Below are 17,510 nucleotides of genomic sequence, written 5' to 3'. Positions count from 1 at the left end.
TGGTCAGTGTGGGTTCCAAGGACCTTGGACACCTTCAAAGTGCCGATTGTGCAACCCCCAACCCCAACTCCAGCCTGGACACTGATCGACAGCACCTCCAGGCCGGGACTTTACCCACTGTCCCAGTCTCCCCTTCGCCCACCACCGCACTGCAGTCCTGTGTCCCTCAGATCCTACCGCCATCCTGAGAGACCCCATCTTCATCTCACCACACCTTCCCTCTCCTCAGACACTGTCAATCCCCTTGCCCCCGCTGATCCCAGCCCTCATCCGTGCCGGGTCTCCACAATTCCCTCTGACTTTCCCCTCTCTCAGGAAGAACCTTCTGAGGTCAGTAAGGGCCTCTCCTTTGTAACCCTGAGCGCACACCTCAGTGAGTTCCTCGCCCAACCTGACGCAGAACCCTTCTTCCACCGCATCCGTCTCCGTGCCTGCTTCTTTGGCAAGGACTCCCCACCCCGCACCGATGACCCCATCTCCCGTCTTCAACCCTCATCCTCTTCCTGGACGTCCCAGTCTAGTCTCCTGCCAGCTCTGGATCTTTTCATTGCTGACAGCTGACGAGACATCAACCGTCTCGACTCCACTCTCCAATCTTAATCTCACTCCTGCCCAACGCACAGCTCTCCACTCTCACCGTACTAATCCTAACCTCGCCATCTAACCCGCAGATGAGGGTGGGGGTGCTGTAGTAGTCTGGCGGACTGACCTCTACCTTGTTAAGGAAAGGCGACAATTCTCAGACACCTCCTCTTACATACCCCTCGAACAGGACCCTGCTAAGGAGCACCAGGCTACTGTCTTTCACAACATCAGTAATCTTATTAACTCTAGGGATTGCCACCAACCTCATAGTTCCTTCACCCCACATCTCCCCTTTCTACCTCCTACCCAAGGAACAAAAACCTGCTTCTTCCTGCCTCACCAAACTTATATTTTCATACCATGCCTCAGATTTATCCCACCTGCTTCAGACCCTTCCTGTCTACATCCTGGTCTATTTCTGACACTTTCCTCCCCTTTCTTGATCTTTCTGTCTCCATCTCTGGACTCAGCTCAGCTCATCTACTGAAATTGTTTGTAAACCCACTGAGTCTCACAGCAACCTGGACTATACCTCTTCCCACCCTGTGACTTGTAAAAAGGCCATCCCCTCTCTCTCAATTCCTCCATCTCCGCTGCATCTGCTCTAAGGATGAGGCTTTCCATTCCAAAACAAAGGAGATGTCCTCCTTCTTCAGAGAAGGGGATTCCCTTCCTCCACCACCAACTCTACCCTCACCCGCCTCTTTTCCATTTCACGCACATCTGCTGTCACCCTATTCTCCTGCCGCTTAACAGAGACAGAGTTTCTCTTGTCCTCACCTACCACCCCACCAGCCTCTACATCCAGCACATAATTCTCCTTAACTTCTGCCATCTGCAACGGGATCCCACCACCAAGCACACCTTTCCCTCCCACTTTCTCTCCTCGCAGGGATCACTCCCTACGTAACTCACTTGTCCATTCGTCCCTCCCCACTGATCTCCCTCATGATTGCAGTCTTCCGGTTAAGATGCCGAGGGTGAAAACTGACAAGAGACGCTTCTTCAGTCATCAACACAAGAAATTCTGCATGTGTTGGAAATCCGAAGCAACACACACAGACACAAAATGCTGGAGGACCTCGGCGGGTCAGGCAGCATATATGCAAACGGTCAGGCCGAGGGCCGAGACCCTTCTTCAGACCTGAGAAAGAAAGAGGAAAAGGCCAGAATAAAGAAAAGTGGGGAGAAGGAAAGGAGGATAGCCAGCCGGTGAAGCCAGGTACTTAACATGGGTAAAGGGCTGGAGAGGGAGGAATCTGACAGGTGAGGGGATTGCACTGTAGCAGAAAAGGAAGGAGGAGTGGACCTGGGGAAGTTACAGGCAGCTGGGAAGTGTAAAGGGCCAGGGTAGGGAAAGGAAGAGCTGGGGGGGGGGTGTGGGGGGGGATACCCTGATTGGAAACCCTAAGGTTTTTCTCCTCCATTCTGAGGGAGGCCTCATCATATCACATGAGGAGGTCATGGACTGACCAGTCGAGCATTAATGGGAATCAGAACTATACTGTGTGGCCAGTGGGAGGCTCCATTTTTGGCGGATGGACTGGAGGTGTTTGATGAAATGGTCCCCCACATTAAATGTTAAATGTTGTGACAGTCCCTGTTACCCCACTCCCCCCCGTCAGTAGGTTCCAGATTACAACCACAGATGAAGTTCTTCCTCGCTAACCCTTGCACCTCAATGAATGAATGAATGATCTTTATTGTCATTATACATAGATACAATGAAACTCTGTTTGGTTTCCTCTCAGGTAATTAAATAAAACGGTAGATAAAAACAAGACAGTATTAGAAAAACAGAATTAAATAGATAAGTAGCAGAAAATAAGTTCCAGCTGCACCAGAATGTAACAGTAATGCACAAAGTGCCGTTAGTGCAAGTATTTGAATCCTTGTGTGTGCTCACTGTTTCAGTCATTGTTCTGTGGGAGTGGTGTGATAGAAGCCACATCTCTGGGGTAGAAGCTATTCCCCAGTCTATTTGTTCACATCTCTGGGGTAGAAGCTGTTCCCCAGTCTATTTGTTCACATCTCTGGGGTAGAAGCTGTTCCCCAGTCTATTTGTTCACATCTCTGGGGTAGAAGCTGTTCCTCCGTCTATTTGTTCACATCTCTGGGGTAGAAGCTGTTCCTCCGTCTATTTGTTCACATCTCTGGGGTAGAAGCTGTTCCCCAGTCTATTTGTTCACATCTCTGGGGTAGAAGCTGTTCCTCCGTCTATTTGTTCACATCTCTGGGGTAGAAGCTGTTCCCCAGTCTATTTGTTCACATCTCTGGGGTAGAAGCTGTTCCTCTGTCTATTTGTTCACATCTCTGGGGTAGAAGCTGTTCCTCTGTCTATTTGTTCACATCTCTGGGGTAGAAGCTGTTCCTCTGTCTATTTGTTCACATCTCTGGAGTAGAAGCTGTTCCTCTGTCTATTTGTTCACATCTCTGGGGTAGAAGCTGTTCCTCTGTCTATTTGTTCACATCTCTGGGGTAGAAGCTGTTCCTCTGTCTATTTGTTCACATCTCTGGGGTAGAAGCTGTTCCTCTGTCTATTTGTTCACATCTCTGGGGTAGAAGCTGTTCCTCTGTCTATTTGTTCACATCTCTGGGGTAGAAGATGTTCCTCCGTCTATTTGTTCTGGTTTCTGGAGTCCTGAACCTTTTGCTGGACGGCAGCAGGTCAAACAGGGAGTGGCCGGGGTGAGTGGTGTCTCCTGATTACTTTCCTCCTGAGTCTGCTGGAATAGATGGTGTCCAGTCCTCAGGCCCCCTGGTTTGAGCTTGCCCGGCCATGGGGTAAAAGTTCTTGTTTTCAGCCCACCCGTGGCCTCTCTCTCCCATTTACGCTCACCCTTCTCCTCCACTAAGAAAACTTATCTAACCCTCTGGATTTCTCTCGAGTGTCAAGAATGGAGGCAAAACTTGAAAACTGCTGAGAAACACTTATAGAAGAGGTTTTTGGAATCTTTTCTGCAGAAGAGAAAATTCAAATACATCCACTTTTATGATGGGGGTTAGCTTAAAGGAGATTTTTTTTACACACACGTTGATGTTTGCTGCCGGAACAGGTTTGCAGGTATGGTGGTGGAAGAGGATACGGTGCAGCTTAAGAGGGTTTTAAACTGGAACATGCGGGATATGAACATGCGGACCGTGCGCAGACAGAAGGAGTTTCATTTAATTTAGCTGAACAGGCATTTTGGGCCAAAAGATCTGCTCGTGTGCTGTTCTGTGCTCAGTCTCCCTTCATAAGTGAAAAGCTGACACCCCTGTAACATGCTGACTAATCACCCCTTCACCCTTTCCAGTGCGGGGCAGGGGAAGGGGTCGCCTGTTCATTTACCCTGTGAGCCTCAGGCAGCTCCCTGTATTTCCTCAATGAAAACACTGCCACCGTGCGGTCGGGTTCGGTAACGGGCAGTCGCTGCAAAACCAATCGTGGCGCAGATTTCCTTTTTTGGAAAAGATGCAGATTAAGGGTCTGGAAATTGTCACCAGTGAACTACAGCAGCTAATCAACTAATCTAGATTTGTAGTCTTTGTGGTAACGGTACTCTAGGGGGATGGTGTGTAAAAGTAGGAAGTAGGTATTTAAAATATTTGTTTGCCTTATCTCTGAGGGGTATGGCATAGGCCTGGATGTGGCTGGCGGAGAGAGGAAAGCATACTTACCTGGCAGGGGAGAGACCGTGATCATGAAGGCGGTTCTCCCAGGACGAGGCTATCCCATTGCACTTCGGGTGTGCTGACGCCTGCGATGTCCCCAAATGCGGGATACTCGACTGCAAAATTTGTGGTAGTGGGGGACTGCGTTCGCGCTCTCCCCTGATTTTCAACATAAAAGCAGAGATAAATGGTTGGTATAAGCCGATTTTGCAGAAAACCAGCTGTGTTCTGTCCTGGCTTCGGAGCAGTGTGGGTAACAGGGGCTGTTCTCTAATGCACAAATAAAAGAGTGTGTGCATCCTTGTTATTTTATTTCATCATCAGTGACGATGGGTTTTTAATGCTCTGTGCCTGTGATGTTGCTGCAAGTAAGTCTTTCATTACACCTGTATTAATGTGTACATATCAATATGACCATAAACTTGTCTTTAACTTGACTTCATCTGTCTTGACCTGGGAGTCCTTCTCTATCCGTACCCCTCGCTCTAGAAAAACAAAGTACTCAAACTGCTGAATTGAAGAAGGAAAGTTGAGACATGTACACGGAACAAAAATGACAACATATCACAAGGATTAACGGTTTTGGCTGAGTCACGTTATCCACTATTCGTGTTATGGAAGCGATGAACCTGGCTCTCCAAGACAAATCTATATGTACTTGAAAACCTGTGTAAAAAAGAGAGAGCTTTGCGAGTGTAGGGGGCCCAACTGATTGACTCGACAGTCAATTGGCCGGGCACACACTTGCCACATCCTTGCAATTGATATGATGCAGGTCAAAGATGGTACCCATGAAAAATCAGTTTGGGGGATTCAGCGGCAAATGGAAAAAAGGAATCTGCAAGGGTTGACGATGATATAGACAGAGCCAGTGTACATAACTGTTCTGAGTGAACCGATGATTCAGCTGGTTTGGGCAAGGGGGAAAAAGGTGATGAGAGAGAAAAATGTAAATAATCAGCTCTTTCCCAAAAAGTTCTCTATTTTGATGCAGTACCTTCTTTGGTCAGAGGACCTGGTGCTGTGTAAAGGGCAGTTGTATAAAACAGAGAACAGTCTGATCAATAGATCCAGATGGAAGGAGGGTTCTCACTGGGACTGGAGTGAATTACCTTTTTGAATTCTGTTAAACAAAGTGGGCAGACTGGGTGGTTACAGTTGCAGACTATCCCCAGCGCATGGAGTGAAGAACTCTACAGCCCAGTACAGTGCATTGTTGTGTCAACCTCTTAACCCACTCCAAGATCAACCTAACCCTTCCTTCCTACATAGACTCCCCCATGTGCCTATCTAAGAGTCCCTTATATGTCTTTAGTGTATCTGCGTCCACCACCACCCACCCCAGCAGGGGTGCACTCACCACTCACTGTGCAAACAAATCCCCCAATCACCCTAAAATTATCTCCCCGGGGAGTAGTTATTTCTGCCTTGGGAAAAATTCTCCGGCTATCCACATATCATCCTATGCTTCTTGTCGTACTGTACACCTCTATCAAGGTCGCTCAACCTTGCTCTCTAGTCCATGGTAAATCTACTCTGTGCCCTCTATAAAGCTCCTGCATCCTTCTGATAATGAGGCGACCAGGACCCCCAGGCGGTGCTGGTTGTTAGCGTAATGACACATCTCACTGGATGTTTTGATGTGTGAGGAATGAATGAATGAATCAGAATGTGAATCTGGTCTTCAATCTGGACATTGCCCCCGGACTGCAGAACCGGCCTTGCAGTTCGTTGTAGTTCCGGTGCCGGCCAGGAGGTGGGGATGCTGAGCGGCATCAGCCGATGACCACACACTCAGCCGGCAGACAGGCGCAAAGTTGAATTTACAGATTTTTTTTTCAATTAGGTCATACACCAAAGATTGGAGAACATGGGATTCTGGACAATATATTAATGAGGTTGGATAATTGGTTGTTAGGAGGTAAACAAATTTATTTATCGAAAGTGCATTGAAAAATTCCCCACCGCCCTTTTGCCGCGTTCTGTACTGATGCATCTGAGTATTGAGGTGGTACAAGGAAACCGTGACAGAATAAAGCGTCACAGTTACAGAGGAGGTTCAGGGCATGCCATATTTTAACATCTCCGTCTTGCCGTCTCAAAATTTATACACTCCTCGGCTTCCTCTGTTCAAACAAAAGAGAAAAAGTACGTACTGTTCTACGCTCCGTGCGCTTTCGCAAACGGAGGCGCAATCGGTGCCGAGAATTATCTCAGTTGTACTAGAGCAGGGCAGACAGACCTGGGGAGTGATATTTAAAATAAAGATTAGCTTTCTTTGTCACAGGTGCATCAAAAGGGAGCACTTTGCATCCAGTGACGACAATGCCATTAGTTGTAAAGTAAATGTGCAAAGAGATAGGTCTGGTCCGCGGTCTCAGATTCTCAGTCGGAGAAAGGCCAATTTTGATGGAATCAGAAATGATCTGGCAACTGTGGATGGGACAGGCTTTCTGGAAAGGGTGGGTGGCTTTCAAAGACAAAATTCTGAGAGTACAAAGCTTCTATGTGCCTGTCAGAATAAAAGGTAAAGATAACAAGTTTAGGAACTTTTGTTTTCAATGGATATTGATGCCCTGGGGTAGGAGAAGAAAAGGTGTAGGCAAGTAGGAACAAATGAGGTGCCTCTGGAGCACAAGGAATGCAGGTGAGTATTCCATAAATAACTCAAGAAGGTGAAAAGGAGCCACAAAGTTGCCAAAGCAGACAAGGTGAAGGGGAATCCTTAGGGAATCTACGATATGTTCAGAGCTAAAGGATTGCAAGGGACAAAATTGGTCTGCTGGAAGACCAGAATGGTAATCCATGTGTGGAGCCAAAGAATGTTAAATGAATTCTTCGCATCTGTATATTAAGTCGGGAGCCAGATACAGAGTCTACAGAGTGGCATTAACTTCATGGACCCTGTACAGGTTACAGAGAAGGAAGTGTTTGATACCCTGAGGCAAATCAGGATGGATAAATGCCCATGGCCTGATGAGGTGTTCCCTCATACCCTACAGGAGGCAAGTGAAAAAAGTTGCTGGGGCCCTAGCAGAGATACTTAAAACGTCCTTAGTGACAGGAGAGGGAGGACAGCCAGTGTTGTTCTACTGTTTTAAAAAAGGCTCTGAACAGAAACCAGGAAACTATCAGCCGGCGAGTTTGACATCAGCTGTGGGAAAGTTATTGGGAGGTATTCTAAGGGAACGAGTATATAAGTGGATAGGCATGGACTGATTAAGGATAGTCAACATTGATTTTTGTGTGTTAGGTTATTCCTCACCAATCTTATAGAGTTTTTTGAGAAAGTTGCCAGGGAGGTGGATGAAGGCAAGGCAGCTGATGTTGTCTACATAGACTTTAATAAGGCACTTGACAAGATTCTGCTCAGGAGGCTGGTCAGGAAGGTTCAATCGCTCGGTATTCAGGGTGAGGTAGTAAATTGCATTTGACATTGGCTTTGTGGTAGAAGCCAGAGAGTGGTTGTGGAGGGTTGCCCCTCTGACTAGAGGCCTGTGACTAGTGGTGTGCTGGGTCCATTGTTGCTTGTTATCTATAATCAATGAACTGGATGATATTGTGGGTAACTGGATCAGCAAATGTGTGGATGACACTAAGATTGGGGGTGTAGTGGACAGTGGGAATGGCTAAGCAATACACACAGAACGCTGCAGGAACTCAGCAGGCCAGGCAGCACCTATGGAAAAGAGTGAACAGTCAACATTTCAGCTCTAGACCCTTCATCAGGACTGGAGGGAAAATAGATGAGAAGTTAGAGAAAGAAGGTGGGGGAGGGGAGGAAGAAATACAAGGTGGTAGGTGATCGGTGAAAGTGGGAGGGGGAAGGGTGGATTAAAGAGCTGGGAAGATGGTCGGAGAAAGAGAAAGGGGAGTCTGATAGGAGAGGACAGAAGGCCGTGGAAGAAAGGGAAGGGGAGGAACACCGAGGGAGGCGATGGGCAGATGAGGAGATAAGGTGAGAGAGGGAAATGAGAATGGGGAATGGTGAAGGAGGGGAGGGGGCATTACTGGAAGTTTGAGAAATCAATGACATGTCATCTGGTTGGAATCTACCCAGACAGAACATAAGGTGTTATTCCTCCAACCTGAGTGTAGCCTCATTGTGGCAGTAGGGGAGGCCATGTTGGAATTGACCTGTTGGAATGGGGAGAGGAATTAAAATGGGTGACCAATGGGAGATCCCGCTTTTTCTGCCAAACTATAGGTGCTTGGCCAAGCAGTCTCCCAATCTACATTAGGACACACCGATATACAGGAGGCCACACTGGGAGCACGGGACACAGTATACGACCCCAACAGACTCACAGGTGGAGTGTCACCTCACCTGGAAGGACTGTTTGGGGCCCTGAATGGTTGTGACAGAGAAGGGTGTAGAGGCAGGTGTAGCACTTGTTCCACTTGCAAGGATAAGTGCCAGGAGGGAGATCGGTGGGGAGAGACCATACACCATAAGACAGCGGAGCAGAATTAGGCCGTCTGGCCCATTAGGTCCACTCCATCATTTTTTTCCCGATCCCTTTTCCTTCTCCTCCTCAACCCCAGTTCCCGGCCTTCTCCCAGGACAAGTTTTGATGCCGTGCGTGTCCAATCAAGAACCTATCAATCTCTGCGTTAAGTACACCCAACGGCCTGGCTTTCCCCGCTGCATGTGGCAACAAATTTGGAGGGTGAGGAGAGATGAGCTCGGTGGTGGGATCTTGTTGGAGTTGGCAGAGGTTAAGGAGAGTTATGTGCTGGATGCAGAGGCGGGGTGGGGGTGGTAGGTGAGGACAATAGGAACCATGTCCTTGGTGGGGTGGTAGGAGGATGGGATGAGGGCAGACGTGAGTGAAATGGAAGCAATGTGGTCGAGGGCAATGTTGATGATAGAGGAAAGGAAGCACATCTTTTGAGGAAGCGGGCAACATCTCCTCTCCTGGAGAGAAAAACTTCATGTCTGCCCTCAATCTATCATCAGGCCACTAGTGATAGGGTTCCTCTTGTCCTCACCTACCACCTCACCAGCCTCCGCATGTAATTCTCTGTAACTTCCCCCATTTCTAATAGGATCCCACTGCCAAGCTCATCTTTACTCACCACCCGTCCACTTTTTGTATCCTATGCTCCCGGTGCGGCCTCCTTCATACTGGTGAGATCACTTCACCGAGCATCCACACTCTGTCCACCAGAACAAGTGGGATCTCCCAGTGGCCACCCATTCCCATTCCCATTCCACTTCCCATTCCCATCTCATCTCATGGCCTCGCCTCGAGGAGGCCACACTCTGCTTGGAGGAGCAACACCTTGCACTCCATCTGGGCAGCCTCCAACCTGATGGCATGAACATCGATTTATCGAACTTCCGGTAATGGCCACACCCTCACCATTCCCCATCCCCTTTTCCCTCTCCGAACTTACCTCTTTACCTGTGCCATGGCCCTGACTGTGAAATCCGCATTCCGCTTCACGATCCAGTCCATCAATCCTTATTCCGGGTTTTCCTGTTTTCCCTGGTTCCACTGGGTGCCTTAATTGAGTAACCTGATTCTCATTTTGGGCTGGCTCCATAAATAGCTTCAGGATTCAGCTGCTGGACAGTTCCCTTCCCTTCCTTCTGCAGCCTATACCTGAAGCCTTGCCTATTCCAGGAGTCCTGTGTCCTGTCCAAGCCAAGGCTTTGTTTCCCGTCTCCCAAGACCTAGTCAAGGCTTCGTGTTCTCGTCCTGTCCTGTAGCCACACCATGACCTGTAGCCACATCTTGTCCTAGCCTAGACCTGGGTTCCTAGTTCCAGCCAAAACCCAGGTTCCGGGTCCTTGTCCAGGCTCTGTTCTGGAGTACTGTGTTCCCTGTCCAAGCTTTGTGTCCTCCCAGTCCATGTGACTCACCCACCCAGAGTACCTCGCCCAGCCTGGTGCTGGAGATTCCTTGTCCTGCCCAAGTCACGGCTTTGTGTTCTCATCCTGTCCATGTGCCTCGTCTTGTGAAGCAGTTCCATGTCCAGTCCTGTAGCCCCATCTTGTCCTCACCTAGATACGGGGTCAGAGCCCGGGTCAAGACCCAGGTTCTGGGTCCCTATCCGGTCTCTGGCTCGGAGTCCTAGCCCAGGCACCTAGTTCCAAGTTCCTTGTCCTGGTCCCGCTTTCCTAGTCTTAGTCTTAGCCCTGGCCCTGAATCCTAGAATCATCCAGGGCTTGTGTGTCAACGTCCAGCGTCGTTTCTTCCCTCGCTTTCTTGATAAACCTAGTCCTGTCCTTAGTACTTCCGTGTCAGTGTCTTGCATTTGGGTCTGTTCCCAACGGCCCCTTATGCCCATCACCTCCCTCCCTTCCTATTCTTCCATGGCCTCTGTCCTCTCCTATCAGACACCCCCTTCTCTGGCCCTGTATCTCTTCCACTGAAAAGTTCCCAGCTCTTTACTTCACTTCACCCCTCCCCTCTCACTTATCACCTACTACTTAGTATTTTTTCCTTCTCTACACCACTCTCTTTGACTTCTCATCCTTTTTTCTCCAGTCTTGATGTAGGGTCTCGGCCTGAAATGTCAACTGTATTCTTTCCCATAGATGCTGCCTGGCCTGCTGAGTTCCTCCAGCGTTTTGTGTGTGTTGCTTGGATTTCCAGCATTCGCAGATTTTCTCTTGTCAGTGAGGAAGTCTACCAGGGCTTCTGGAGGGATCTGCATCGGCTAGAAAGATGGGCTGAAAAATGACAGACAGAATTCAACGCAGGCAAGTGTGACGTTTGGCATTTTGGTAGGACCAACTAGGGTAGGCCTTACGCAGTGAATGGTTGGGTATTGAGGAGTGTGGTAGAACAAAGGGATCTCAGAATCTATAATCTATTGAAAGTGGCATCACAGATAGATAGGGTCGTAAAGTTCTTAATTGCCAGGCCTCTGGAACACTGGCCATCATAATACTTTTGTATTGAGTACAGGAGATGGGATGTTATGTTAAAGTTGCATAAGACATTGGTGAGCCCTAATTTGGAGTAATATGTGTAGTTTTCATCATCTACCTACAAGGAAGGTGTAAATAAGGTTGAAATAGTGTAGAGAACATTTACAAGGATGTTGTTGAGGAGGAACTGCATTATAAGGGAAGATTGAATAGGTTAGAACTGTATTCTCTAGAACATAGAAGATGCTGAAGAGATTTAACAGAGGTATATAAAATCCCAAGGGGTATTGATCGGTAAGGGGTTGAATTTTTCCACTGAGGTTGGGTGGGACTACAACCAGAGGTCATGGGTTAAGGGTGAAAGGTGGAAGTTTAAGGGTAACATGAGAGGAAACTTCTTCACTCAGAGGTCCCTGAGGGTGTGGAATGAGCTGCCAGCACACCTTCGTGGATAGTAGGGATATGGAGGACTATGGTCCCAGTGCAGGTCGATAGGAAGTACGCAGCTTAAAAGTTTTCAGTATTGTCTAGATGGGACGAAGGGCCTTCTCTATGACCGAATAACGCTGAAACATAAGTGAAATGGGCCATTTGTTTGAACGACCAACACAGTCAGAGGATGATTTCTGATCAAAGAATTCAGATTTCAGGGCGAGACCCTTCATCAGGGTCGCTCGCCTTCGCCCCCCTTCTCTTCCGGTCAGCCACGATGTAAGTAAGCGAAAGGACTCCCTCTTTTCCTTAAAACGTCCTCCCGCCCGCAAATGCGAGGTAACACCCAGGGGCGGAGTTCACAAATTGCGGACCGGCAGCCGGCGAGCTCTGCTTCCTTATAAGGAAGAAATGCAAATGAAGCATCGAGTGAGCAGCAAGAAGGGTTTTAAAAGCAGAAGTGGCAAATAAAGAAATTGTAGCAGAGGTGAATTGTTTTCTGGGCGGTTGGTAGCAAGTAAAAGCCAAATAATGGGTGAAAGATCTGGTTCGCGGTGATGTAAAGGTGTAATGTTACTGGTTGGCAGGGAGCGAGCGGGAGGAGAAAGCATACTTACCTGGCAGGGGAGAGACCGTGATCATGAAGGCGGTTCTCCCAGGACGAGGCTATCCCATTGCACTTCGGGTGTGCTGACGCCTGCGATGTCCCCAAATGCGGGATACTCGACTGCAAAATTTGTGGTAGTGGGGGACTGCGTTCGCGCTCTCCCCTGTTTTTCGATATAAAAGCAGAAATAACGTTTCATGGTTTCTTTAATTGCGTCTGTTATAAGCACTTAACGAATAAACGCGTTTTTGCTTGGTTTTCTGTCTTCTACTCCTGCAAGTATCAACTCCGTTTTAAGGGTCATAAGAAGCTTATTTTGTGGAGGAAGACTCGGGGCTGATTTTGACGGACAGACATATTTTATTGATCCGAAGGAATTTGGGTTTCGTTACTGTCGCACCAACCCAGAATACAGTAGAAATATAGCAAAATAACTTCCTTAGACGCTCAGTGTTGCAGTCTCAGGCTGAATGTACTCCTGTGCCTAACCAGTACATTATGGAGTGGATGGGAGTCATTGTCCAAAATGGCATGCAACTTGGACAGCATCCTCTTTTCAGACACCACCGTCAGAGAGTCCAGTTCCACCCCCACAGCATCACTGGCCTTACGAATGAGTTTGTTGATTCTGTTGGTGCCTGCTACCCTCAGCCTGCTGCCCCAGCACACTACAGCAAACATGATAGCACTGGCCACCACAGACTCGTAGAACATCCTCAGCATCGTTCGGCGGATGTTAAAGGACCTCAGTCTCCTCAGGAAATAGGGACAGCTCTCACCCTTCTTGTAGGCCGTTTTCAATGCTTCCTTTAAAAAAAACCCTCAGCTTCAGGAATTTGCTCAAGTCTGTGTGTTGATCCAGTATTGCTGATGATATCATTCCAATGCCTTGACGGCCCCCTATAGGTTGTCCTCGTCTGGGGACAGAGTGGTGGGGTGGCTCTGTCGTGTAAGGATCCGAATTTAACAGGTGTCAATTGTACTTTTCTCCTTCTTAGTAATGCCACCAACATCACGGATATTACCCCAGTATCTCTTCAGTAACAAACAGGAGAGAATTCCTATCCTCAGGAATACTTCCATTCCATTAAACCTCCTGTAAGCAACTGCCCTGGGTGTCAGTGTCCTCGAGAGAAATGGCGTCTTGTTTCCACGTACTGTGAACACAAATTAGGAGGAACTTCCTTAGTCAAAGTGTGAATCTGCCGAGGCCCCAAGTCATTGGATATATTTAGGAGATTGGTACTCCCTTCATTAGTGAGGGTATCAAAGAGGGAGAGAAAGAGAGAGAGGGAGAGAGCAGGAGAATGGGATTGAGGAGGAAAATAAATAAGCAATAATCCTATACTGAAGTGTACGTCTTTGACAGACCCGATTCTCATCCGGGCCGAGACCCTTTGTCAGGACTAACTGAAAGAAAAGATAGTAAGGGATTTGAAAGTAGGAGGGGGAGAGGGGGCTTTCCATTCCTAACTTGTCATTATATAAATCTGAACAACAATATTATCCCCACACCATGCAGACACTCGATGTTGGTTTCATAACCGACACTACATGGGTAGTAGCGCTGGGAGCCGACGGGGCTTCGCGAAAACTCTGGAGGTGGCGAGATAGATCTCGTGAAGACTCTGGGAGGATCTGATAACACTGACATGGCAGCGTTACGGATAAAAAATTTTAACTTGATTATGTCACCTTCTCTTTGCAATGTATTATACGAGAGCTGCAATAGGGGGAGGGAGGGAGGGAGGGAGGGAGGGAGGGAGGGAGAGAGAGAGAGAGAGAGAGAGAGAAAAACGAACGGTGACAGCTAAAGTCAGTCAAACCTTCCTTTACGTTCTTGATCCGTCGATGTGTTGTGCCCATTCAGCTATGACCCCTCTGTCCTTCAGCTAGACCGTTCTTCTGTGGTGGACTCGTCACCCAGGCAAGGGTGGACACACACACAAGCCCCCACCGGCCCTGCTATAAACACTGAGTTAAACTGACCGATCCTTTGTTCGGTCCCTGATACCCCACACCTTCCCGTGGGTTCCAACACTCAAGCAGTGCTCACTGGTGTGTCTCCTGGTGTGTCTGAGGGGTGTCTCGCCACACCTCACTTTTATCCCTATTCACTGGGTCTCAGGTGTCAATCAGTTTTGAATGGTTTAGTCCATCAAACCAGCCCACTCCGGCTGTCCACTGAGGAATTTTAAGGAACAGAATGGTACCAAGTAAACAGCCCTCTCCGAAGCCATAAGTCTTACAGGAGTCATAATATGGTGGGTAAACAAGTCTCTCTCTCCCGGTGTAATCTCTCCCTTGTCTGAAGCAGATATTCCAGTCCCATTATGTTTTCCCTTTGTCTCTCTTTCTCTCTCATTAGCAGCATGGTAACAGTAACAGTTTGTGATTCTCCCGGGGGGGGGGATATGGGCAACTCTGTACCCTTCTGCCCATCAGAGCTGTTCATCCACTAACATTATTATCATAACACTAACATCGCTGCCTTACGGATAATTTATTTAAACCTGTTTAAGTCAACTCTCCTTGTAGTGTACTGTACTGGGCTGCAAAAGGAGTATTTCTGACATTTGAACCTGTATATTTATACCGAAACAAAAGAACCCGCGCAAACTTCATCACTTCTGTCAGCCTAAAAATTCTTTTTTAAACTCCGTGTCCCGCCCTGTTCTGGTCGCCAACACCACAAAATTCCTTTTGTCAAAATTAAATGTCACAAACTCTGACATTCTGGGCTATCCTTACTTAAGTGTTTGTTCTGTTGCTAATTTAGTCATGCAGGTATTACCCAGAGCTGTCGTTCCTTGTTTTCTCGCTTCGTCCCTTAAGGCCAGAGAATTCCCTCCCCAGAAGGTGCTTGAGACTTTTTCTTGCGTGGAGGGAACTTTTGGAAGAGGTGCAATATTGCTTGTTTTGTACAGTTTAACAAGTGTTTCAAAGGGTTCCTGAATGGTTAACTTTGAGGAGATGCGAAGGGATTTAGAGAGATTGGATTGGGTCAAGTTGTTTTATGGGACGGATGTAATAGAGAAATGGAGGTCATATAAGGGTGAAATTATGAGGGTACAGAATCTTTATGTTCCTGTTAGGTTGAAAGGAAAGGTTAAAGGTTTCAAGGGATATTAGAAATTTGGTTCGGAAAAAGAGGGATGTCTACAATAGATATAGGCAGCATGGAGTAAAGGAATTGCTCGAGGAATATAAAGAATGTAAAAGGAATCTTAAGAAAGATATTAGAAAAGCTAAAAGAAAATACGAGGTTGGTTTGGCAAATAAGGTGAAAGTAAATCCGAAAGGTTTCTACAGTTATATTGAAAGCAAGATAGTGAGGGATAAAATTGGCCCCTTAGAGAATCAGGGTAGTCAGCTATGTGTGGAGCCGAGGGAGATGGGAGAGATTTTGAACGATTTCTTCTCTTCGGTATTCACTAAGGAGAAGGATATTGAATTGTGTAAGGTGTGGGAAACAAGTAAGGAAATTATGGAACCTATGACAATTAAAGAGGTGAAAGTACTGGTGCTTTTAAGAAATTTAAAAGTGGATAAATCTCCGGGTCCTGACAGGATATTCCCCAGGACCTTGAGGGAAGTTTGTATAGAAATAGCAGGAGCTCTGACGGAGATCTTTAAGATGTCATTAGAAACGGGGATTGTGCCGGAGGATTGGTGTATTGCTCATGTGGTTCCATTGTTTAAAAAGGGTTCTAGAAGGAAGCCTAGCAATTATAGACCTGTCAGTTTGACATCAGTGGTGGGTAAATTAATGGAAAGTATTCTTAGAGATAGTATTAATAATTATCTGGATAGACAGGACTGATTAGGAGTAGCCAGCATGGATTTGTGCGTGGAAGGTCATGTTTGACAAACATTGAATTTTTTGAAGAAGTTACGAGGAATGTTGACGAGGGTAAGGCAGTGGATGTAGTCTATATGGACTTCAGCAAGGCCTTTGACAAAGTTCCACATGGAAGGTTAGTTAAGAAGGTTCAGTCGTTAGGTATTAATGCTGGAGTAATAAAATGGATTCAACAGTGGCTAGATGGGAGATGTCAGAGAGTAGTGGTGGATAATTGTTTATCGGGATGGAGGCCGGTGACTAGCGGGGTGCTTCAGGAATCTGTTTTGGGCCCAATGTTGTTTGTAATATACAGAAATGATCTGGATGATGGGGTGGTAAATTGGATTAGTAAGTATGCCGATGATACTAAGGTAGGAGGTGTTGTGGATAATGAGGTGGGTTTTCAAAACTTGCAGGGAGATTTATGCCAGTTAGAAGAATGGGCTGAACGTTGGCAGATGGAGTTTAATGCTGAGAAGTGTGAGGTTCTACATTTTGGCAGGAATAATCCAAATAGGGCATTGAGGAATGCAGTGGAACAGAGAGATCTAGGAATAACAGTGCATAGTTCCCTGAAGGTGGAGTCTCATGTAGATAGGGTGGTGAAGAAGGCTTTTGGAACGCTGGCCTTTATAAATCAAAGCATTGAGATGTAATGTTAAAATTGTACAAGGCATTGGTAAGGCCAAATTTGGTATATTGTGTACAGTTCTGGTCACCGAATTATAGGAAAGATATCAATAAATTAGTGAGAGTGCAGAGACGATTTACTAGGATGTTACCTGGGTTTCAGCACTTAAGTTACAGAGAAAGGTTGAACAAGTTAGATCTCTATTCATTGGAGCGTAGAAGGTTGAGGGGGGATTTGATCGAGGTATTTAAAATTTTGAGAGGGATAGATAGAGTTGACGTGAATAGGCTGTTTCCATTGAGAGTAGGGGAGATTCAAACGAGAGGACATGATTTGAGAGTTAGGGGGCAGAAGTTTAAGGGAAACACAAGGGGGTATTTCTTTACTCAGAGAGTGATAGCTGTGTGGAATGAGCTTCCTGTAGAAGTAGTAGAGGCCAGTTCAGTTGTGTCATTTAAGGTAAAATTGGATAGGTATATGGACAGGAAAGGAGTGGAGGGTTATGGGCTGAATGCGGGTAGGTGGGACTAGGTGAGATTAAGAGTTCAGCACGGACTAGGAGGGCCAAGATGGCCTGTTTCCGTGCTGTGATTGTTATATGGTTATAATGACTCAGTTTCTGCCGGAACCTCCCTGACTGCCCCAGATCTTCCTCGCTATTTCCAGAATTTTCGCGAAGCCCCGGCAAGTCTCGGACTAGCAGCGCTGTCATTGGCCGCCGCCTCGGAACCTTCTCCAACCTTCGGCGGTGAGTCACTCGCCCGCGTTTTCATTGGTTTACCTAGACGCCCCTCAAGAACGAAGCACCGCCCACATAGCCGCGCTGGGACTATATTAAGGGACGGAGCCACAAGCCATGCAGTAACGATCGGCT

General features: G+C 47.2%; 2 non-coding genes across 2 annotated transcripts; both read left to right on the top strand.

Annotated features, from left to right (window-relative positions):
• Window positions 1-4,237: 4,237 nt before the first annotated feature.
• LOC132394891 (U1 spliceosomal RNA) lies at window positions 4,238-4,401 on the top strand. Its single transcript, XR_009512437.1, has one exon. It is a non-coding gene; the product is annotated as a U1 spliceosomal RNA (small nuclear RNA).
• A 7,762-nt stretch (window positions 4,402-12,163) lies between these two features.
• Window positions 12,164-12,327, top strand: LOC132394880 (U1 spliceosomal RNA). The gene has a single exon (XR_009512426.1). It is a non-coding gene; the product is annotated as a U1 spliceosomal RNA (small nuclear RNA).
• The last annotated feature ends 5,183 nt before the right edge of the window (window positions 12,328-17,510 follow it).

Source organism: Hypanus sabinus, chromosome 5 (assembly GCF_030144855.1).
Source record: "Hypanus sabinus isolate sHypSab1 chromosome 5, sHypSab1.hap1, whole genome shotgun sequence".
In the NCBI taxonomy this organism is placed as follows: Eukaryota; Metazoa; Chordata; class Chondrichthyes; order Myliobatiformes; family Dasyatidae; genus Hypanus; species Hypanus sabinus.
Note: the sequence above shows the minus strand (reverse complement) of the source record. Positions and strands in the feature narration are given on the sequence as shown.